Source organism: Manis pentadactyla, chromosome 14, assembly GCF_030020395.1.
Source record: "Manis pentadactyla isolate mManPen7 chromosome 14, mManPen7.hap1, whole genome shotgun sequence".
Taxonomy (NCBI): Eukaryota; Metazoa; Chordata; class Mammalia; order Pholidota; family Manidae; genus Manis; species Manis pentadactyla.
Genome location: NC_080032.1, coordinates 91,195,825 through 91,219,319, shown reverse-complemented (window position 1 = coordinate 91,219,319; position 23,495 = coordinate 91,195,825). Strand labels below are relative to the sequence as shown.

Below are 23,495 nucleotides of genomic sequence, written 5' to 3'. Positions count from 1 at the left end.
TCTGAGGATCAAATGAGAAGAAGGATAGGCAGGCACCTAAGAGAGTTAAAAATGTTAACCTAATGAGACGTTTCATTTCTGCCAGGTTTTTTTTTAGGAATATAGTCTCTGTTATTCAGAGTGAGACAAGAATTAAGTTAACATCATTGACTTTCAAGTGGGGTAAATAACAAGAGTCATTCAAAGGAAAATAAAAGTAAGTGAAACAGCATTAGTAAAATGGAAATAAATACCCTGAAAAACATTAAAATTCTAGAGCAGATAAAACTCAAGTTTTTAATAAGCTAAAAAATGCAAAACCATTTTGCAAATTAATAAAAAACAAAAGATGAGCTTTACGTATAAAATGACAATTTAAAAAAATAAAAGATTTTTCAATACAAGTGAATATCAAAAGTAAGGATGCTAATTTATTTTTAAGCTACATTAACATGGTAATTTTTCATCTTAAGCACAGAAACAAACTTGTTTCTCCGGGAAGTCAATTGGAGTCCCTCGTTCCTAGACAAGGTGTCAGTATGTGTTGTCAACTTTGTGCCACACCACTACTTTTTAAACTGGAAAGCAGATTTTTAATTATCTATGGAAATACCTTCTTTTTATTTTAATGGGAAAATATCAAAAGAATAATGTAAAACACACGGTAGTACCACTCCTCTGACGCGCAGCTCCCATCACGGGGCTCGGTGCTCCTCTGTGTACACTGGGTCCCGCATCCTCGCTGGGGTCGGGGCTCCACAGAAACTGACTGGTCAGCCTGGAGGGCATCCGGGCTCCTTCCCAGTGGAGAGCAGGACTCTGGGGTCAAGCAAACAGAGGATCCGGGTACAAATATTTTTTGTTCTTCACATGCTAAGATATTAGAGTTGACTGGGGCCATTTCACTCTGGCATCACGCACTGTCTTTGTGATGACAAGTCGAGAAGAAGGGGCATTCTGGCCATCTTGGCAACAGTCCTTTGGAAAATGGGAGTCTGTCTTTGGTGGAAACCTTCCAGTGCCTCTTTCCTAACAATGTCAATCTTTCTGAACTTGCCTCTCAATCTTGGAGCACTCCCCTGGCCCAGCCCTCTCCCTCCTGCACACCCTGTCCGGTCTGCTTCTCCCGGAACTGTGCTCAGCCCGTGTGTCACTCTACCACCCGACCTGCTCACGGAGGCTCCGTCCGGATGCCCGCCGCTGGGGAGAAGCAATACTGGAGTGTGTAATAGCTCAGGCTTCCAGAAGTGCCATAGACTGGGCAGCTTAAGCAGACATTTATTTTCTCACAATTCTGGAAGCTGGACGTCCGAGGTCAGGGCACCCACACAGCTGGTTCCTGGTTGATCAGCGACTGCCGCCCCACTGTGCACTCACATGATCTCCTCTTTGTGCTTGTGCAGGGAGAGAGAGTGCCTGGTATCTCTTATAACAACTCCAGTCCTATCATATCAGGGCCCCACTCATATGACATTATTTAACCTTAACCTCCTCAGGGTCCCCTTCTCCAAACACAGCCACATCAGGAGTTAGGGCCTCAGCGTATGAACTGAGGGTGGGTGCAGTCCAGTCCGCGGAAGACTCAGAAAACACTAAGGCCCATCTCAGAAACAAGTATTCTGAGATTTCATTTACTCCAACATGGGGTTACTTTTGCTTTGTATTCTGTCTTCCATCTGCAGGTCTTTGGCCCTAAAATGCAGAGGGAGCGTGCAGTGTTCTCTTCTCCAGATGCAGTGGCATCATAGAAATAGCACTACTTTCAGATCCAGAGAGAGATCCCCACCCAGTGACGAACGGTGACTACTTCCCAGGCGGAGGCGGTGGAAAGAGGTTTCGTGGGGGAATGCTGTGTGATCTGGCATTTCCTGTTCTATATACTTTACGAGCTTTTTATATTACGAGAATGGACATACATTCTTTTACAGATGTAAAGACAAAGGAAGCATAAATACGGAAAAAATAAACTAAAAAATCTGAAATTTAAGGGTATTTGTTGTGGATATCAAAGCTAAGGGGTAAAGGGGCACCTACCTTTTGGCATGCTGTCCCAGCAACTCTGAATCAGACTCCCCAGTTTTCCTATGTGTCTTCCCCTTCTATCTTCTTTGTATGATTTTAAGGCTGGAAATAGATTCCTTAAGAATTCTAATAAACTATTAATTATTAATAAACAAAAAGTTGAAAATTTTTGGAATCAAAATTTTTAGAAACAAAATTTTCAACTTATTTTTTCAGCCTTATTCTTCCACTGTGTCTCCTGTTTCTCTGTGTATTCTTTTAAAGAATATAAACTGCATTTTTTTAGAGACCATATAAAACAGAAGAATACTGCCTGCTTTTGAAGAAACCTATTTAAAACATTTTAGGTCCTGTAGCTAGTTTACGTCATTCCAGCTATCACGAGATAGACGTGGCTACTGGAGAGGGGAGGGCTGCAGACGTCTGTCTGTCTGACCCTCCGGGAGCTCCTGTCAGGTGACTGTCACCCGCTAGCTCACTTTCCCTGGCTGGGCTGCTGTCAGTGTGCACGTCTGTAACGTGGGGACTGAAGATTCAGGAACGTCTGTCCTCAGTGGAGTATGTGCTTCGAAGCCTTTGCTCAAGAAAGCATCACGCATCAGAGGGACTCAGTAAATATCTGGTAGATCAATCAAATTGATAAAATTATTGACCAAACTCATAGATATGACATCTTTAGGAATTAAACTTCAAAAAGTCATCACAGTTCAAAAATACTAATTCAAAGACCTCGCTTATTCTGTTGTCCTTTTTTCACTGGATTACAGAAGGGTTGGGAGGATGGAAACTGTCCGGTTATCAGAGAGGAAGAGAAAACCAGAACATCCTAATCGGCACCAAATGCAGCAATTATGTTTTAATTGAATCCAACAGTTTGTGGGCTGTTAAATGACTTGATGTCTTTTAATACTCCACTGGTAGATGCTGAGTAGTCTGGCCTCTTGTCAGAACAAAAGAGACCGCGTTAACCCGTGAGGCCAGCCTGCTTTCTCCAGGGTATTTTTAGACACGCAGGAAACACTGAAGACTAAGGAAGTCGGAATGTGGTTGACCTTTTACCTGCAGTGAACCAGAGCTAGTGTCCCTGTGATCCCGTGATGTGGGGCAGAGCTGGGCGACTCAGTTTAGACACCAACCCTTCTTCGCATTCTTCGCCCAGAGGCCCCACCCTGCAGTTTTGCAATGTCCTATAATTACCTCAGACATCACTGAAGCTAAAACAGGGCGCGCTACACTTTGTATTTGTAATGAACACTTTTTAAGAGTAATGGTGAGAATCCTATCCTAGTCCTTGACTACAGGGCCAAATGGGATAGCAAAATGGAGGTGGGCAAGTTACCCCGGCAGGTGCGGCCTCCGAGCAGGCACCTCATGAGGACAGTCTCAGAAAAGCGCCTCAATCCTTCCAGGGTCTGGTCACACACAAAAAGCAATTCACCAACGTTTCCCGCTCATAGGTACAGGGCAGCATAATTATGCTTTAAAGCCTTTCTCACTCAGCCATTAAATAACTTGGATAATTTTGGACCCAGTTCATAGAAAATCTTATATAATATATATATTTGCTTCCTTCATAGTTGTAAACCAACAGATGATATCATTTTCCTTTCCTCTTATTTAATCACATGAATCAGAATCGGGCTTTTAATTCACACCAGTTACTGAGCACCCAGAAGGCAGCTACAGACATTTTGCTTATAACTGAAAAACACGAAATTACCCTGCTACCCTAAGACTCCCCTGACAGCATCTCCTCTCTGGGCCCCCTTTTCTTACTTGGTTACCATTCCCCAGCTGGCGGAAATGATTTTGCAAATGCAGCACTGACAGGTGCCGCGTCACTTCTGACGCCGGCCCCGTGGCGAGAGCTTGGTCTCGTTGCTGCGCAGGATGCTGTGAAATGCTGTCTGACACTCCTGGCAGCATCTGTGCCCGGCTCCTCCTCAGGAGCTCTGCCACAGCAGCAGTGGGAAAGGCCCCGAGGGGTGGGCTAGCAGGCTGCCCACTCCAGACCCCAGAGGTGAAGCCACTTCAAACACCACCTTTCAGTGTCTACAGGAGCGCCCAAGGCTCTCACTGCTGCCCTTTCCTGGGGGGCATCCTCTCCAGAATGCGAGAGTAGCGGCAGCTTGCCCATCATGTTTCAGCTCACCTGGTCATTTCTCCTAACAGCCCTTATTTGCCAAGTGTCTACCAAGTGCCAGACATTTAGACAGAGGGACACAAAGGTAACCAATGCAGAATCATCTGGAACCTTTACTCAGGAGCTTCTATTTATTTGGATTATTTTGTAGAAAATGATTACTCTCTTCTGAACATACCCTAAAACCAAAAATTTGTTTAGAAATGATAAATTCAAGGGGAACACACAAGAGAAAGAGTTTTATTTTTCACTTTCCTCAATGTTGTGTTATTTCCACCAATTGGCCTAGTGAAAATTAAAATTTAGTGTAAAAGGAATCACTTAAGATACAAAAACCTTGACTATACTCTTGCAATAAGGGCAAGTCTCAACTCAATCACACCCTCACCTCCTTGTATCCAGCTGCCCTATGGACACCAGCTTTCCATCATGAAAAAGGACTGCAACACACACGGGGCACTTTTCCTCCACGGAGGGTCCCCCAGTTTCGAATCCCACTTCTGGTGGGTCTAAGCCAGCATTGAAACAGTCCTTGGATAACGCAGACACAGACACATGCATAGCCTCTTATTTCACTTATACCTGAAGTACAGAAACCGGAGAAAAGCAGCCTATGTGCCTCGGGACACTCAGCGTCTGGGCGGCCGGAGGCGACCCTCGGTGGGGGCACGCAGGATGCCTCCCTGCCTCTGGGTCACAGCGCTGCCACACAGGGGCGTTCGGTTTGGAGATCCCACGTGTCACTGTGCTGACACCTCCGGGAACAGAGCCTCACTGGTCACGTGACTGAGAAGGCACCTGGACAGCCTGGGGGCCACGGGGGCCACGCACCGCCCCAGCCACACAAAGGCAACTGTGAGGGGGCGCAGTCAGGGGCCCAAGAGACGTGCCCACTCTCAGTCCAGGCCAGTGCTGGTCCCTCTGGGCCCCGGTGTTTGGCGCCATATCTGAACCCTGAGGCAGCCACTGTGCAACCCTTCCCTGTGGCTCTAAAACAGTTTTTTTTGCTTAGAACATAAAATTAAGTAGACAGACAAAAAACGAGTCAATCATGACAAATCTGCACAGCTCTTGCCACAGGCAGGACAGTGTGGCTGGCGAGGCCCGGGGCTCCCAGCTCAAGGTCAGGGCCGGCCACCCCCGACGCCCCCAGCTTGCTGCAGATGTCAGGCAGAACGCGTCGCTCCCCCAGACCCGTTTCTTCATTTGTAAGTCGAGCGGGTGGGACAGACGATGCCCCAAAATCTTTTGGGTCTAAGTTCCTATTCCTGAGTTAATTTGTTCAAGTCTAAGAGGCATTAGAACCAAGAGTCTAGGTCTGTGGCTCAAGCCAGTTTCCTTTCCGAGATACGTACGTACAAAGGCAACCTAAATTCACATTTTAGACACCAACTGTGTGAGGCAGACACATCACCCACCTGTCCGGCATCAGGACGCCTGCCCAGCGTGCGTGCCTGGCTGGGGCCGGAGGCGATGTGGGAAGCTTGCTCCTGATCTCAGGGCCTTCCCCTCCGCACAGGGGCCTGGAAAATGCTCCCACGTCAGAAAACACACCAAAAATAAATCCAACCCCAAAGCAAAAATGGCTTTGCTTTTTCTAGTTTCCTCCAGGTGAGAAAGAAGAAAAATCAGGAGTTTCATTCATAAGGACAAAATCTAACATCCTTTGCTAAAATGACAAAACTGTACACTCATACAAGGTCCCGGCATGGCTTCACATTTGATAGACACATCTTTGCACTGCAGTTCATGTCTTATCTGGAAGATATCAAGTCCTTTGGGGTATGAAAGGCCTTATAAGCACAGAGTCAAACACCAACAAGGATTCTCCTCTTGTTCTCTAAATTTCCTACTAAAGCAGAAAGGCTTACAGGCAGGCCACCCCCTGACATGGCACCCTTCAGGAAAGCAGGGCCTCTGTGAGGCGCTGGCACAGAGCTCCCGGCAAACCTAGAAACATGTTTAATGTTGTAACCTGGCTGATGTTTGTTTTAGAACAAGTCTCCTGTCATGGCCTGGCACTGGGTCTGCAGAATTCCTTAAAAGATGCTGGGCCCAGCAGGCAGTAATATATCTTACGTCCTGGACGTTGCTGCAACTCTTGAGGACTCATTCAAGTTCATGTAAGGGCTTCCAGAAGTAATGGGGTGGGCTTGCTGGGCTGGACTTGCTTCCCCTAGACACTAAGCCATCAGTTAATAGGCAAGGAAGGGCTCTTAGAAGACAGGTCTGAGAAAAATGTACATTTCATCAGTCCTTACTGTTGTTTTCTTTGGTGTTGAATCTCCCATTCAGTTTTTATTCCCAAATTTCCCTCTGCATTGAACACCGAGGTGTGGAGCTGACACACTGCATGACAGGACAGTTCTCTAACCAGGCATTCGAGCCTGCCTGATTTCCCCTGCATGTCAGTGTCCGGGGCTGTATCTTCATGTGCTCCCCGCCCGGCCCCAGTGGTGTGTGACCTCACTGAGAGCAAGGATAATGTCCCTTAGAAGCTGCTTCTCCCTCTGGCACTTTCTAGGTTTGTATCTTTTGTGAAACATATTTGTAGGATTTATTATGCCAGAGATCAGGAATTATAGATAAGCATAGCCAGTGGACAGTGGGCTGCTCCCAGAATGGACCATATCGTCAGGAACCCTGGGACACCAAACGGGGGAGGTGGGGGCCCTGCGGAGGTCAGCCAAGGCCTCCAGGAAGCAGTCCCACCTCTGCTGAGACTCAAACAGGTGCTTGGTGAGCCGGGAGGGCCGTGGGACTGGGGGGCAGTGCATGGGGATGGGGGAGAGGAGACCAGAACATCTCTGGCCAAAACGGTAGGGTTCAGTCTGAGGACAGGCAGCTGCCCTTCCCTCGCACAGTAAGGGTGGCGATGGTAAGTGCTGAAGTACCTGCTGAGCTGGGCTGTGCAGTGATTCCTGCCACCGCCCCACCTTCCAGGGGATCCCCCATAAACAGGACCCTAAATTCCACTCAGTGTTATCTCTTATCCAAGTGTCAGCCGCACCTTTATTTGGGGGCCCCGTGGAGTCTCTTTGCCAGTCCGTCAGCAAGGTTGCACTTGGGGCACGCTGACTGTGCAGTGGGCAGCCTGCTGCATGTTGTAAACAGTAACAGCAACCTCTGTGCCTGGCACTGTCGATCCCTTCGGGTATATTTCTGACTCTCTTCTAATTCTTGCAACCTCTCAGTGCGGGACTGTACACTACTGCCCCTGTTCTGCGGGTAAAGAAGCTGGAGCTCAGAGAGGCTGAGGTCACACGGTGACAGCTGAGGGGCAGCACGCAAGCCCAGAACGCGGCCTCCAGCCTGGGCCTGCAGGCTCTCCACGCTTCGCCGCGGCACGAGGGTGAGCACACCAAGCCTCTCTCCTTCCTTGAGCCCTTGCTCTCCTGGGGAAGGTGGAAGCTCTACTGGAAATAGGAGTCGTGCAAATGTAGCTTCACTGGCAGCCTCAGGAGGCAGGGTGCACGACACAAATGCCAACAGACCACAGTCCCCGCGGAGATGCTACTAGGACTGTGCTTGCTTCGGAGAGCTCCCTGTTCCCCCATCACAGGCAGCTCTCCGTGTGCTATAAGACGAAACTGAGGCGAAGGTGAGCTGTGCAGCAGGCCCAGAGGGTGGAGCCGAGGTGCTGTCACTATCGCCGTGGCCCCTGGAGCAGTGCTGTCCTCACCCTGCAGGCTGGGGTCACACTCAGGTAACTTTCTTCTGTGGGCAGCATAGGAGGAAGCATTTCAGTTCAGGCGGCTACAGATTCGCTCCCCAAACTCTGTGGCAGGAACTCGTGCAAACCCCAAAACTTCATGCCCGCTGCAGCCTGCACACGTGGACAGGCCTGCCCAGCCGCCCCCTCTGAGAAAGGCTGTACAGGGCAAAGGCGCCCGCTGGGCTCCGGACCCCACTGGGCCAGGGTGCAGTGCGGTTGGTCGGACAGCACTGCAAATCAGAGCGGAAAAACAAGGGCCAGGAGGTGGGCAGGCGAGGAGCAGGGGCTGGACGCCCCAGCACACTTCCATTCAAGCTTTAATCCTTCCATCAAGGTCCTCCTTCAACAGCAAGGATGCCTAACCTACACTGGTCAATCCTCTGCTCTGGCCGCAAAGCGTCCTGGAAAGGAGAAGAGGGCTGTGAAGCAAGGGTTCAGACCCAAGCTTTCAGGAGGAGGCATGTTTTGACCCTGGGCTGCAAGATTCCCAGTGTCAAGGAACAGGAAAAAGGAAGCGTTTGGTTTTTGTTCTTAAACATATGCTGCAATTTTATACTGATGGCTTCCTCCTTCCCTCCTCCAACCACACCCCCCCCACCCACCATGTGGAATACCAGCTGCACCCACTGTATCCACAGACACAGAACCTGAGGCCATTTCCATTAGACTCTACGCTCTGTGGGGGACAGACAGGGCCAAGGCATGAGACTTCCCCATGAGCAGAAAAAGGAAAACAGGCACATGAGACCAGACCAGCGTTTGGGCATTCACAGCAGCAATGACTCAAACGAGACTGTAACAAAGGGGGATGTGTGACTGGGTCAAAAATGCAGTGACTTGGTTGAAAAAATCAAAGGGAAGTGAATTGGATCCCTTCCGGCCAACGAGAGCTGACGGCCGTGTGCAGCCTGGTGGCAGCCTGCCCTCCCTTGGGGCTGCTTGAGGGATTAGGTAAATATAAACATCTTCAAATAACCCAAGAAGTGAGAAATTGAAAGCATGACAAGCCAGAGATGTCATGGGTGATATATTTAGAAGAGCTTATTTTGCAAGCTAGAATCACAGAGCAGCGAGATGCTGCCAATGAAAAGCATTTAAGGTCAAGTTTCTGCAACTGCACGGGGTTGCAGCCTCTGACAAAAAACCAGAAGAGACCCACATTCTCCAAAGAGCAGGCGACAATTTTAATAAACTGGCTCGTTCACCACTGCCCCAATGGTCAGTTTCCGTATCGAGACAGCTCAGGATTTCAAAGGGAAGTGGCTTACGAAAGAACTACCATGAACCCAGGAGCATTTGATGGGAAAACTACTAGACAAGGGGAAGCTGGTTCTGTACACCACTTAGCTGCACATGTTTTTCAAGTGGGGGCTTCTCACAAAGGGTAGGCCCTTTCAAACCAGATGCTGCTGCAAAGCCCTACACTTGTGGAATAGGCTTGGCCTGCGGTCAACCAAGCCCAGCTGCCCTGGAGCCGCACGGCCACGTGGTTGGCAGGGCAAGAGTGACGCTCACTTCACAGGGGAGGAAACAGGGGCCTGGGAAGGTTGAATGTATCGATAGGATTGCGCAGCTGTCCGTGCAGGACTCAGATGGGAGCCCTGTTTTAATTCGAAGCCCATGCATTTTTTTTTCTAGGCAGCATGTCTCTCAAAAACATCAAGTCTGAGCTCAAAGATATAAAAGACCTGAAATGATTTCAGCTTTCTTGGCTGACGCCATCACCTGTCTCCTAAGCTGCTCATCACTACCACAGCCTCGTCCGCCTCTGCTGAGGCACTGCTCACCCCACGCACACTGCCTCTGTCAGCCCTGGAGTGGTGATCACATCACATTCTCGACTTTTCCTGTCAGGTTTTGCTGTTGACCCTTCCTTCCGTATCTGACTTGCCTGACTCACAAGACTGCACACCCTTGGGTGGGAGAACCTGTGGGTAAAATTGTAACATTTCCAGAATATCTCGCCTGGCTTTAGTGCATCTGCATATCCTCAGGGGTGGAGAGAAGGTCATCTCCGTGTCAGTGGGTAATTACCTGCACAACTGAGGGCATGTCTGAACCTGAGAGTTTAAGGTGAGGGGCTGACTTGCTTGCTTCCTCTGGAGCAGGGGAGAGAGACGGCCCTGGACTGCACTTTGTAAGCAATAAACAGGTTTTAAACTTCATTTCTCCCTTTGACTGATTTTAGCTTTTAGAGGTATTTTGCCCTGGGATTTCCTTTTCCTGGATTTACAGAACCACTCAGGGTCCCCTTTGTGAACCACCTGCCTTCCCCCATCTCCGGGCACTAAACTCACACACACAAGATGCTCGCTAAGTACGAACTGAACCAAAAAAACATAAGAATTGGTTATTCTTGAATGGCTCTGTTCTCCATGGGGAATTGTTTCTGGCACTCGGTAACATGGGCACTGCAATGAGGTGTATGATATGATGTGAGAAATTCATCAATTTCATAGGACAGGACACTTCAGTTACATGAAGTTCGAATTGCTGATTTCCTTTAATTAAAAAAAATTCTATCTTAATTTAATCTGCTGTTTTGCCAGCCTTCCCCTCTCTCATGGGGAAGAGTGGGAATATTGTGATAGACAAATAATAATAGCTAATATTTATTGTGTTTATCATGTATGGGAAACATTCTAAATTATTTATATTTATTATTTGATTTATTCCTCATAATTACTCTCCTCAGTTTACAGAGGACGAACCCACGCACGGAGAAGCGGAACAGTTTGCCCAAGGCCGCACGGCCGGCAAGCAGCAGGCTCAGATCCACCCCCGAGGCCACGTTTTAAATTCATCACTTGGTACAATTACAAAAACAATTATTCTGTACTCATTTTTTTTATATGGTTATTGAGATGTAATCACTTCACATGACTTTCTTACTTCAGTTTTCACAGACTCTTTGAGATGAGGGACACGGTTCTGGACACAGCACTGCACACGCTCCGTGACTAGAGCATCACCTCGGCTGAGGCTGCCTCCGTGGCCTCTTCTCTCTAAAAGTACCATCCTCAGGTGTTTTCACATCTTTCTAGAACTCAGGATGTGCTTTAAAACAAATAGGTTTGCAAATGCACAATAAATGTGCCTAAACCCATGCCTTTAGGAGATATAAATGCACCTGGAACGTGGCTGGCACCTGTTATTAGGTCACTGAATATTTGATGGCCAGTGTATGAGTGAGTGAATGGGTGGCCTAATAAAGGAATCAATGATCAAAATCTCCAGAAAGTGAATGACTAATAAAGTTATGAAGTTCGAACTGATTTAGAGAACCTGGTAATAAATGAACCCAAAGAGGAATAAAAGGGCAGCACCGTCTCACTTCGCAAGAGTCATCGCCCACCTGACCCGCCATAGCCATGTCTCTATCAAAATGCAACTAATATTTTCCAAAAGTACGTTGTATGGAGTCACTTTAAGAACGAATAAAGCCCCCGGCCAATCGTAAGGGAACCTCAGTGAGCTCCCACCCAGAACCGAGGAAGGAAGCCTACGGTCAGGGTTTTATCTTCACTTCCCATGCTGTTCAAAGAGCCACATCATGACTCTTGCTCAAACATTTGCAAGGAAGTATTGTGACTGTGAAAGTAGATACTCCAAATGCCTAAGCTAAATATTTACATTCTGCCTTTCTGATTGAACAATTGACTTTGTTCTTCAGCATTTAGGTCAAAATCCTTAAAAGTCATAAAACATCAAGAAGAAGAGGATATGGTTTTTCACTAGATAGTCTAAACTTACCAGTTAGCAAAATCTTCACAAGACAGAGTTGGACAATTAAAAAATGTTAACGCATACACAACTTGAAAATAAGAAAAGAAAGAGAGGAAGGCGGTGGCCATTTCTTCTTTTTAGCATAAAAACACACCTCTTCCACTTCCCTGTGTTTATGTAATTAAGACTTGCTGAGCATTTACATCCATGTACATCATTATAACAATAACCTCAATTGCTGACTTCACGTAGGATTTACTTCAAAGGGACCCTGGGGCTGGCATGCATCGATTTATCCATTTTCATAGCATCCCTGTTACGTGGGCATGTGACAAGCATCTTACCTCTATCACATAAGACTAAAACTGGAGGTACTAGGAGTCACATAGCTGTTAACTTGTGACACTTGGCCTAGAGCTCACGTCTTCCTTTAACACAGTGAGGTGTTCCCACTAGGTTCTTCTGCCTTTATGTAAATTTAGGCAGGCAGGGCGGGAGAGGCTGACCCCTGGGCAGACCCCCAGAAGGGTTTGGGGGATTGGATCACCTGACCCAGCAGCAGGAGACAGAAAAGCAAGGCTGAGAACCATGTGTATTTTTGTATTTTGGATGCATTCACTGAGCAACATGCAAATTCCTGTTAACAGACCAGTGAGACGAAGGAGCAGGAGAAAAGGTGGGAAACGAGTGTGCGCGGCAATAGCTTCTTTGAAACCTTGCCAGCCCCACGGCAAGGTCAGCCAGTTGGAGCTCCCCGAGGGGTGAGGGAGTCGCCCCTGCGGGCAGGCCCCGAGGGGCAGGTGGCTCTGTGCCAGGAGGCTACGGTCAGGTGTCCAGCTGCTCCGAACCCACCACAGTCATGACACGGGAACAGCACATTCTTTAGGAGCAGAGCCACCCGAGGGCCCCTGCTGCAAGTCACCAGGAGGCTTCTCTCCCACCCGACTCGACTGAATCATTTTCTTTCACTTGCTCACATTACTGGTGGCAGGTTCCACCTGTTTCAGTATTTGGCTGATGACAGAGTGACCCTGAGAGCTGAGCAACGCGGGCAGCTGAACAGGCTTCCAAACTAGCTGTCCTCACCAAAGGGATCAGGACGTCCCCCAGGGTCAGGAGACGGTGTCCCGACAGGCCTGTCGTCCAAAGCTCAGCCAGGGCTGTGTGCGGGCTCCGAGTGAAGGGCAGCAGGAGAGGAAGAAATCCTGAATCACAGCAAGAATGCAGGGACTGAAGACCCTCCCAAATATCAGGCCTGAAGAGGAGGAAGAGCAGGCCTCAGAGATCTCCAAAGCCGACGCCCGAAGCAAGCCCCCCACGACTCTCTCTGACCCTAGAATTTGCTGGGAGGAAACGGGCTTCTGCCAAATGAGGCACCTTTGAGAGAAGAGAGAAAATCCTTCTCTGCTGCCCTGAAATTCTCTTCCTGTTTCCCCTCACCCTTGCCCCCCGTGCAAACACCATCAATCGTTCCGCATGTTGACTGCTATATTCCTGCATGTAATGCCAGGGTCGCAGTTCTCCCAGCACAGCCCCTGAGCGAGGGGAGAGCTCTATCTGTTCTCTGTCTTCATCTTGCAAATCCAAGAGAAGGATGTCAGCTCTCAGGGAAACCAGGACCGATGTCAGGCTGTGGTAAACAGGTACCCGCAGAGAAGCTCAGAAGCCCAGGGCTCTTAGTCCGCCCTTGCCACATGCCCTGTGTGGCATTATGCTAGTGACTCAAGGGCTCTCCGCTTGCTTTCTTCCCATCACACCTGCTCACATCTTCCTCTTGATGCTGATAAATAACAGGGAGCCAGGCACTCAGCCTGGAGCTGCTGTTTGCCCTGTACCTGGCCACTCACATGAACAGCCCCGGGTCACCCCTGAATGACCCTCTGCTTTCTACCCTGTGTGCCCTTCTCTGGGGTGAGCAGACTCGCAGGAAAGGAATACAACGTGGGCAAGGCCATCAGACTCCAAGTCAGCCCTTTACAGCACTTATAATAATGAACAGTCTTCATCTCTCTGACATCGAGCCCTTCACTAACAGGATATATAATATAGAACAAGGATAATTTCATGACTAAGAATTATTTCAACTTCAGAATTGTCAGTGAATTCAATGATTATGTGGCCTTGTAATTGTGTATTATGTCTGAATAATCTGTGATTTTCTTCATACCTTTCTTCAGCTGCTACAACACTAAGAGTTTCCTGATATTAAAACATCTGTAGTTAGGGCAGAACATTAAATGCCACCACGACTCAGTATTTCCCTGGTTGAAAAAGATGTTATAGGTGACCTTCCATGAAATGGTATTTATGTACTTCTTATAATCTTTAAGCTCATCATATTCCTACTAAATTTTCATTCACAGCAAAATTTTGAGGAAACAGCAAATACATTAAGGAAGGAGGCAAGTGTCACTGTATCTCCTTGTCAAATGGGGAAAACGGCGCAGGAAAACGGGCGATTCACCATAAACCACACAAGCCAGCATGTTTCACGGCACCTCGCCCAAGATCGCGGAGCTAATCAGAGAGGCCTCCTGCCCACCCCCCGACCAGGCGCCCCCAGACCCACACTGCTCGTTCAATTCACACTGCAGAGGGCTCACCCCTTCACTCAACAAAGACACACCGAGCCTACCAGCAGGCGAGGCCCGGAGCAGAAGGCAAATTCCCATGAGCCAGAAAACATTAGGTTCCTCTCCTCCCAGTGGGAGAAAAGCTCAGGAGTGAAAATGAACAGGGACGAGGTGAGGAGGAGCCTCAGCATGGGCTGTGGGCCTGCACACCCTGGGCCAGCCTACCCTGCCCTTCAGCGTGTGGTCTTGGGCTTCTGCTCCCTCGTGCATGAAACCGAGCGCTCCTCAGAGGGTTCCGTGGGACTGAATGCATTTCTTTTTTTAAAAGCAGCCCAGACAATCGTAGCACGTACTACATCTGCCGACCAAATTGGACCAAGTGGGAGAAGCACCTATGGTCCATTTCTCGACATTCTCCATCAGACAGATGGGAGGGCTCACCCCCCACCTCCTGCACACAGGTGGGGAAGCTGTCCAGTCACACGGGGCCCTCGAGGCCTCACTCAGCAGGTTCCTCACACTCCCTCCCTCTCTCTTTCAAGCCTCCTTTCTCCATAAACCATGGCTTTGAAATTCCCTAGAGTCTGTGACTCACCCACTAGGTCCAAACTTGGGCACATTCCTCAAGAAAAAACTCAGAGCCTTGCATTTGGTCCATGGTAAGATACCAGACTAGCCCAGAACTGCTAAATGAAAAAACAAGTGTGTTGAGAGCTTTCCCAACACACTCTTCACCTATTGTCGCCAAAATTCATTTAACCCTTAATAATGTGGAGCATGACATGAAAAGCGACACAAATCCCAACCCTCGTGAGCTCTCCAGAGGACACAGATGAATATGTGAACACAGTGACAGACATGGAGACACAAAGGCAACTGGGGCTATTTAAAGACAGGCACCTGTTCAGCAAGGCTTTAAGGAAGTGCTCTCAAGTGAGATGGGGTGATGGGCGGATTCAGGGTGGACAAGACAGAGAACAGAGCTTCTGGGAGACGGCAGGAAGGGGCCCACCGCAGCAGAGAGCGAAAGGGAGGAGATTCGGAAACCTCCCCACAGCACCTTGGTGCCCACATGATCAACGTGAACCCGAGAGCTGAAAAACTCCATCAGAAGGCACGCGTGAGGATGCGGCACATGCCTTCCCCCAACAGGCTCATCTGCATTAATCAGGCTATGAATCAGCTTTCTATTTACATTTATCACCAGTGGCGAAGTCAATGTCCCAAACCCAGGGCCAAAACAATGACTTCAGAGCCCAGAAGTGGACGCCTGGCCTCATTCAGACCCCTGAAAGGTAGAGACCTTGGGGTGATGGCGGAACTCACCTTCAACTCCCAGAACGAGAGGAGCTCGTGGACTCAAGACCTACCTGGAATTTTTTGAATTCTGTTTTTGTAAATGTTTTTGTTAACATGTCTTGCCACATGTGATTACAAGTATTTAATGTGTAGAAAGCTGGTGATTTTGCTTTTTGGACAATGATGCTTCATACAGCCACACAGCGCTGTCAGCAGGCACTTTATAAATACTTGCTGACTCAGCTGGGTCATAAGACTCACACACGTGTCTGTGTCAACAAACCTTGATTCATTTCTCCACAAAGGCCCTGCAGGCCACATGGGTGACAATTTGTACAGTAAAATAGTAATTTTCCTTTAACAAGTTCATTTATGTGACAGGCACGATTCTGGGTCTCAGTCATCATTTCTAATTCTCCGTGACTGAGGAATCCCACCGTGTGATAGAGCCGAGGTTGTTATAAAGGAGAAAACAGGGGCTTAGGGAAGAGAAGGGACATCCCCAGTTACACAGATGACGCCTTAACGAGGCCATGAGCCGGCCTGTCCGACTCCAGGTGGCAGTCGTGGGGTTTTGCTCAAGGGATCAGATGGATCACATGAAGAATCTCTTAAACCTATACCTCAAATTAGAAAATAAAGAAACCTATATTTGTAGGCCTGTAAATAGTTTTTCAAATATAAAATTCAGTGAAATACACAGTACATTAGCCTCAACAGTCACTGCAAAAGATTGGAAGCAGACCCCTATGCCAACCTAAGAGCCCTTTGCCCAAGAAAGATGCAAAGGAGGTGAGATTCCTTCAGGCCCCCCAGACACCGTTCCACATGTGCCAGGAGCCCAGCTGTCCAGGTCTAACACCAGCAAGGCTGAAATGTTTGCAGTTCAAGACATCTGTTCATAACCCCTGGCAGCCAAAATAAACCCTGCTTTTCAAGGACATCGCACAGAGGACAGTACGGAGGACCCTGCGGGCACTGCTGCTCAAAGAGGCAGGTCCTGCCTACCTGCCTGCCCAGCCCATGCTCACCTCTTTGGGCAGCACCCCGGCCCAGTCTCGTCCAGCCCCCCATCCACGCCCCTGCTCACCTCCCTGCCCACCACCTGCCTTACCTGCCTGCCCAGCCTCTGGAAAGCAGCCATGGAACTGGAGGGGCTGCCAACCTTGCCCCAGCCCAGACTCGGGGAGGCAGCCTGACCAGGAGAGACCTGGGACCACAGAGGCGGTGGGAGGCCCCCGTCCATGAGGGTGGCTAGCAGGTCTGGCCTGGGCAGTGGGGCTGAGCAAGGACCCAGCCAGGCTGGCTAAAGGCCAGCTGCCTCTCCCCACCCCGCCTGGACCCCAGGAATACCACACCCCCTGAGAGGACATGTTGGGCTGACCTGGGTGCTGGGGGTAATGCTCAGGGACCAGTTAAGTAAGGCTGGGGAGGCAGGAAGCGCCAGGCTTCACCATGTGAGAGAGAGAAGAGCCCGGCGCAAGCCACCACCAGCTCAGGTGAAACCAATGCAATGCTGTCACTAGAAATAAATTACAAATCTAGAGAAAGGGGGAAAATCCTGAAAACACCTCGCCCTTCTTAAAGAAGGTATGGCAGCAAAATCCAAACCGATTGTATTTTCTAGCCCACAAACATGTTGATCAGACTGCAAATTCACGTGGTGCTCCACCCTACACCTCTCCTCCCAAACACCCCTCTGTTCCTGCATGACCTGATTGCTACAAATATTGATTACCCATATTTCTGAATATCTTGCTCTCCCATAGCTTGAATCTCCAGGAAAAAAAACAAATTAATAATAGTGATAATAAGTACATAAAGAAAAGACAACTTTTTTTAAAAAAAGGAAGAGAACTGAAATGTCTTTAGATCTGAGTTCTGATTTCCTCTGGAGGATTTCTTCTTACGCTGCCTGTATGAGCCCACGCTCGTCGTGGCTTCTTTCCAGTCCCTGGTTCCCTTCTGCCCCTGGAGGGAGCAAATACTCCTCGGCACCCCCAGGCTCACCCTCTCCAGGCCCCCCACCAGCCCACTGCCTGGTCAGAATGCTAATCTCTTCATGTTCTCCTCCTTAACATTCTTTAGTGGCTACCCATGACCTAGAACAGGGGTTCTAAATTTGGAGACATCTGATAAGATCTTTGCTCACTATTTTCACTCCTTGAAAGTAAATCACCCATAAATAATAAATCCTCAGTTACAAATCCTTGGCCTACAGCTAGGTCCCCAGGGGAGTGTGCGTGCACCCCAGGGGCGCCCTAGATGGCCCATGGGATGCAGAAAACAGTAGTAGCACTTCCATTTTTGTGTATTCTTAATCTTTAACAAAACTAAAGAGGATATAAATGGAAAGAAAGTGAACTAATACTGAACATGTGGTTGGTACTGTACACTTGTCTATCTCCACCTAACATTTCAAAATTCAGTCCTTTATAAAGTACAGACTTGGCATTCTTTTCAGCTAGGTGAAAAAAGTTTACACTCATACCCATTTGCCAGTTATTTTGTGTCAACATAGTTTAAAAAGTTGTCCAGCTAAAAGATGACTTACACACTTTTCCTTTGCAAACGACAAGTCCCCCGAGTCATCTGACCTTTCCGTGACAACTAGGTGCTGCCAGGACCAGGCAGATAGTTCCAGAAAAATAAATACACTTATACTTGTCTCTTCAAGGTGAAAATGACATTTCAGTGGAAACTAACTGCTTCCTAAATTAATTTGCTATTTTGCAAATGGGTGTGGTAGGCGGCCTTGAACTTACCTCACCACCACCACCCCACACCTGCCTCCTACTTTCCACAGTCTTCCCTCCACCTGAGTGTGGGCCAGGCCCAGGGACTCACTTCTAACAAACAGAGCACAGCCAAAGTCACTTCTGAGATCATGTTACAAAAAGACTGATTTCCATTGCATTTGCTCTCTGTATGGAGAAGGCCATGGGAAGGCGCCCCTGTGGCTGGCCAATAGCCAGTAGGGTCTGTGGTCTGCAGACCGGCATGTGGATGCGCTTGGAAGCAGGTTCTCCCCCAAGTCCAGCCTTGAACTGAGCAGGGCTGACTACACTTCCACTGTAGCACTGAGACAAAAAAACAAAGGCTAAGCCACTCCTGGATTCCTGACCCAAAGAAATTATGATGGAGCAAATGTCTGTTGTTTTAAGCCACTAATTTGCAGGATAACTTGTTACACAGCAGGAGACCTTGGGAATACTGCTCCATCATTAATAGGCTGATGGCTGAAAATAATGTAAATGTCTCACTTAAAACCAAGAAACAACCAAAACCCTCTCCTATATATATGTATTTTTTTAAATCAGAAACAGAACTTCCTAGCCTATTTTAAACTTTCCCAGATAAAGACTGTGCCTGGATCTGGACCAGCTGCTAGAAATACAAGCTGAAACATCTGAAAAGTTTGCAAGAATGACTTACTGATACCAGAGAAGACGGAAAGCTATTGATTAAATTTCAAGGAAAACCTGAGCAGGATGCTTGAGGTTAAAGAACCAGCGTCATGACTTAGTCCTGCCAGTATTTCTGCAAATGGAACTCTGCCCCCTTGTAAAGTATCTTGTCTTGATTAAACACAGAAATAAAAATAAACTGAACTTAGAACCAGTCCTTTAAATTACCGTCAAAGTATTAAACCAATATTTTCAAAACTACATGACATTTTCAAACATACTGTTCATTCTAATATTTAACTACTTTTGTGAGAACAAAAATAAAGATGTATCTTTGAAGATTACCCACATCTTATTTCTGTGTATTTGTAAGAGATAAGACTAGTGTGATTATACAAGTACATAAAGAAATAAATATCCATATAAATTTTAATCAACCACATATTTAAAGATATTTAAAGAGTATCTGCTCAAGTTATTTTTACTGTTAGGTATATGCAACTGAAAATGTTTATACAACCCCCTGACCTCAAAGATCAGTCCAAATGCTTTCCACTAGTTTGCACAGCTCCCACCTCTGTTTCTAGTCCTGCACTGCGAGCCACTTGGAATTCTCAAGACACCCTTGAGAGAGCTTAAAAGCACATCCTCCCTGGGAAGGCGTTCCTTCCCACACAAGCCCTGCCCTGCGGTGTCCACTGCAGAATTCCTGCTCATATTTCAGGCTCAGCTTGCTTGTCCCCCCTTCCGTGCTTTCACGGCGCCTTGTGAGCCCGCCAGCTCAGAACTCACCAGCGATGATATAGTGCACTTACCACACTGAGGGCTTCTACAAACGGTGTCAACAGCAATAGTCAGTAACCAGCTGTAGAACAGATAAACATATGAATTCATATTTTAGCTCACTTTTCTCGGAACTCCCATTTTATCCCCAGACTCAAAGCATAACAAGTGGAGAAGGGATTCTCTCTCTATCTCATCCTGGCCAGATATCTGGGTACCTCACCACCAAGATTAAATTTAATAGATTTTTTTTCAAAGGAATTTTTAAACTGATGTAAGGACCACAACCAGCACTTCTGAGATTTCTGCAGTACTGTGTAAGCAGCATCGTCCTGAGGCAAGGAGTCAGACTACCTCAGTTTAAACCCACCTCTGCCTCTTGGGCTCCTTAAGTAGCCTCATTGTGCCTCAGTTTCCTCATCTGGCAAATGGGGAGATAATTAATGCATACTTGGGTGGTACAGAATAAAGGTTCAATAAATGTTGGCTATTAGCCTGTTGCCTCTGTGCAGAGACACTAAGCGTGCAAGAAACAGGTGCTGAGTAAACGCCCCACGTGAGCACCCAGACAACCGGCACGGGCACATGTGGCTCGCAGGTGGAGGGAGCACAGACGGGCGGGGCTCCCCTCCGCTTTGTTTCTCTTGCTGTAGCCCCAGTGCCTGGCGCACAGTAGGTTGCTTAAATAATGTTTGTAGATTTATTTCAGAATTCCCTACACATTCCTGCCCTGTACAAATCTGAATTCACACTGTGGTTCAGAGCACCCTTCTGGAAGCATTCTCGGTGTACTATTGTCAGAAGCAGGATGTGAGGAAATGTGGCTGATGTTGCAGGAAAAGCTGAAAAGGAGACGGGAGGAAATTACAGTTCAGTAGGAACCAAACGTCTATCGGTAATTTAATGGGAAATGATTCACTAGAGCAGTATTTACATACAAATACAAAATGTTCCAGTGGTTCAGAAATAAAAGATTTATTTAAAAACAAGCAAACAAAAAACAACCTTGGCAAATTCTATGGTAGTATAAAAACTGCTACAATTAAATTAATTCTATTGTTAGATTACAAATGACAAATTTGCAAATATCAAGGAGGTTACCTAGCATAAGATAATAACTTAGTGGGTTTGCATAAATAAGAAAGTTAGAGGTTTGTCTCGGGGACTTACAAACTTTCATCAGGTGGGCACTTCACTCCATCTGCCCCTTTACATCTGCACATACATCCACCCTCTTTCTGGCTCCTGACCTCTCTCTCTGGCTTTTGATTGTCCCATACGACAGGTAAATTTTCTTCATTTGCCAGAGAAAAAAAGGGCAAAGCCACCCCACCTCCAGGCATCCATTATTCCAGCCCACTGGCCAGAGGTGGGGAGTTGCTCTTTCCTCTTGGGTCCCTGAAGGGCGGAAAGGGAAGCACCACAAGCCAAACAATATCCACTGGCCACACCCAGAAGAAAACACCCTGAATTCTACTCGGACACACAGACCACCCCCCACTTTCTCACAGCTTTTGCGTAGTATCCTCTCATACGTTTTCATTGGACATTTTATCATAAGGGTTTTATCTGTTGATCCATGGACTTTATAATGATCAGTTGTGTCTTTATATGAAATAATGATACAATAATTTACTTATGTCCTTAAAAATTAAGATTCCAAATGTTGCTGATTAAAAAATACAGTAATTATTCTCTTAGTCTGTTACTATTTTTAAAAGTATTTTTCTTAAAATAATTGCCAGAAATCGGATTAATGAATGAAATGGTGAGAACATTTACATAGCACTAGTTCTTAAGATACATAACCAAACATATGCTCAAAAAGTTGCCCCAATTTTCAGTGTCCCCAGAACTGATCACCTACCGCGGCCCCACCATGTCTTCAGCAGCACAGAGTACTATGTGCAGATAAACTTCTATTTGTCACGGTCCCTAAACATTCTCACCAGTTCACAATGGCCTCATCAGTCCTACTCCAGGCATACCCTGACTCACCTGAGAGAACGTGTGTGCGACCGGCCGGCACTGTCCCTAGCACATGATGGACGCTCACTGAAAGTCAGTAACCCTCCAGCTGGGTCAGTGACGCTCTGCTTGGTGCTTCTAGGGAAGACCACCTGTGAAATGTTGGCTTTGAGCAAAACAGTATAGAACAAAGATAAGCCAAAATATGCCTCTAGGGCATTTCTACAAAAAACTGTACAGAAGAGGAAGGACTTACCTTTTTATCTGTCTATTCATGTGAGCTTCTCGTATCTATTTTGGCAAACAGAACAATCTGAAGGAGAATTGGCACGGAAACCTACTGGCATTATCAGCGCCCTCCTCTAAGAGTATTTTTGTTTAAAGAACAACCAAGCCCACATTGATCAACAGCGTGCGTCAACACCCTGGCTGCTTTCCGAATGACCTGCAGAGCATTTTTTAAAGCAAATGTCTGGGCCCCACCCTAAGTCCTCCAACGTGAGAATGCCCACGGGTGGAGCCAGGTGCTTGCAACTTTTTAAATCTCCGCAGGTGATTCTGACGTGGACCCATGATGGGAACCAGTAAATCAATGGCGATGAGGGCTGCGTAGGGTCAGTCATTCTTGGTCCTTCACTTTAGGTTGAAAACAAACTTCATCAGGCTGTTCTTGCTCTTTTCCCTCTCATGTCTCATGCAGACCAGTCTGCGGCAGAAACACTCCCTCTGGGAGCCTGCTGTGAGTGGCCCCTCTGCCTACCCTCTGTGCATCAGCCTCTGGCCCTCCAGCAGGTGGCCTTTGCTTCTGTAGGCTGCCAGGGGCTGCAAGCAGAATGTTCAGGGCCTCCCTGAAGGAAGAGCAGGTCCCAGGAGCTAACAGATCATTGCCACATTTTCCAGAATCCACCCAATGCCAGGGTCCCACTCTGAACTTCCTAGTTTCCAGGAAAAGGTGCCATTTCTGGGGCTCCTTCCTACCAGTAGCTGTCTGTTTCCACATCGCACCTTCCTTCCTAGACCACACGCTTGCTGAGGGGAAGCTCTCACATACCCTGTACGGCTTGTAAGCCACAGAGCCTCACACTTAGCACACAGCAGGTAGCCCAGAGCTGGCAAGCATGCGGGAAGAGCTGACATGCCCTCCGCACCTGCCCCATGCTGAACACCTGGGAGGCTGTCAGTACATTACCCATGCCACCACGCCACCTGTGTCACACACCCCCGGGAGGCAGGGTTTAACATTACCAATTTGCAGGCAAGAACAGAAATTATCATCCCATGACATTCTCTGTCCAAGACTGTTTTTAGGCAAGAACATAAAAGAGTGAGAATTTATTCCCCTTTTTTGATCTGCTGCCTGGTTTTCTTGATACAGTTTACCCTCGGCTCACAGCCAAGCCTGCAGACCCCTTGTGTGACAGATGTGTGGTCTCCTAGAGATGTTGGAAATGATCAAACAGATAAGGTCTAGCCCAGACAGAGGCCCCTTCTCTCTCTGCATTGTTCATTACCATGAGATCTTGGTTTTCAAATCGGATTATGCCATTGGGCTGGGCCCTGAAGATTCCGTTAGGGCCACAGCTGAGCCATTTTTAGGTGATGAGTTTTAACATCCAAGGAGGGAGACACCCTGAACCCCCAAACTTGTGCCATGGGGCTGCTGGAACACTCAGCATCGGGAGTTCTAGAACGTTCCATAACAGGGCTTATGACTTGAAACGGAATCATATTCGAGGTTTCTTCGGAAATGGCTTGTGCCGTCCTGGACTGTGCACTGTTAAGCCGCACTCACCCAGACAGCTGAAGGAAAAGGAAAGGGCCATTCCCCACTGCTTCCGCCTTCACTGAGGAGCCTTTAAGGTCACCCTGGGGCTGGACCC

At 47.7% G+C, this 23,495-nt stretch overlaps 1 long non-coding RNA gene across 11 annotated transcripts in view; it reads right to left on the bottom strand.

Moving 5' to 3' along the window:
* Positions 1 to 22,750, bottom strand: part of LOC118914542 (uncharacterized) — a 79,948-nt gene extending 57,198 nt beyond the window's left edge. For 4 of the 11 annotated variants that reach the window (XR_008993731.1, XR_008993732.1, XR_008993729.1 and 1 more), the window contains exons 1-3: positions 21,872 to 22,750; positions 21,646 to 21,781; positions 19,680 to 19,729 (exon numbers count right to left, since the gene is read on the bottom strand). This is a non-coding gene — a long non-coding RNA (uncharacterized LOC118914542). The other 7 variants (XR_008993727.1, XR_008993735.1, XR_008993728.1 and 4 more) reach the window with 7 other exon arrangements.
* Positions 22,751 to 23,495: the final 745 nt, after the last annotated feature.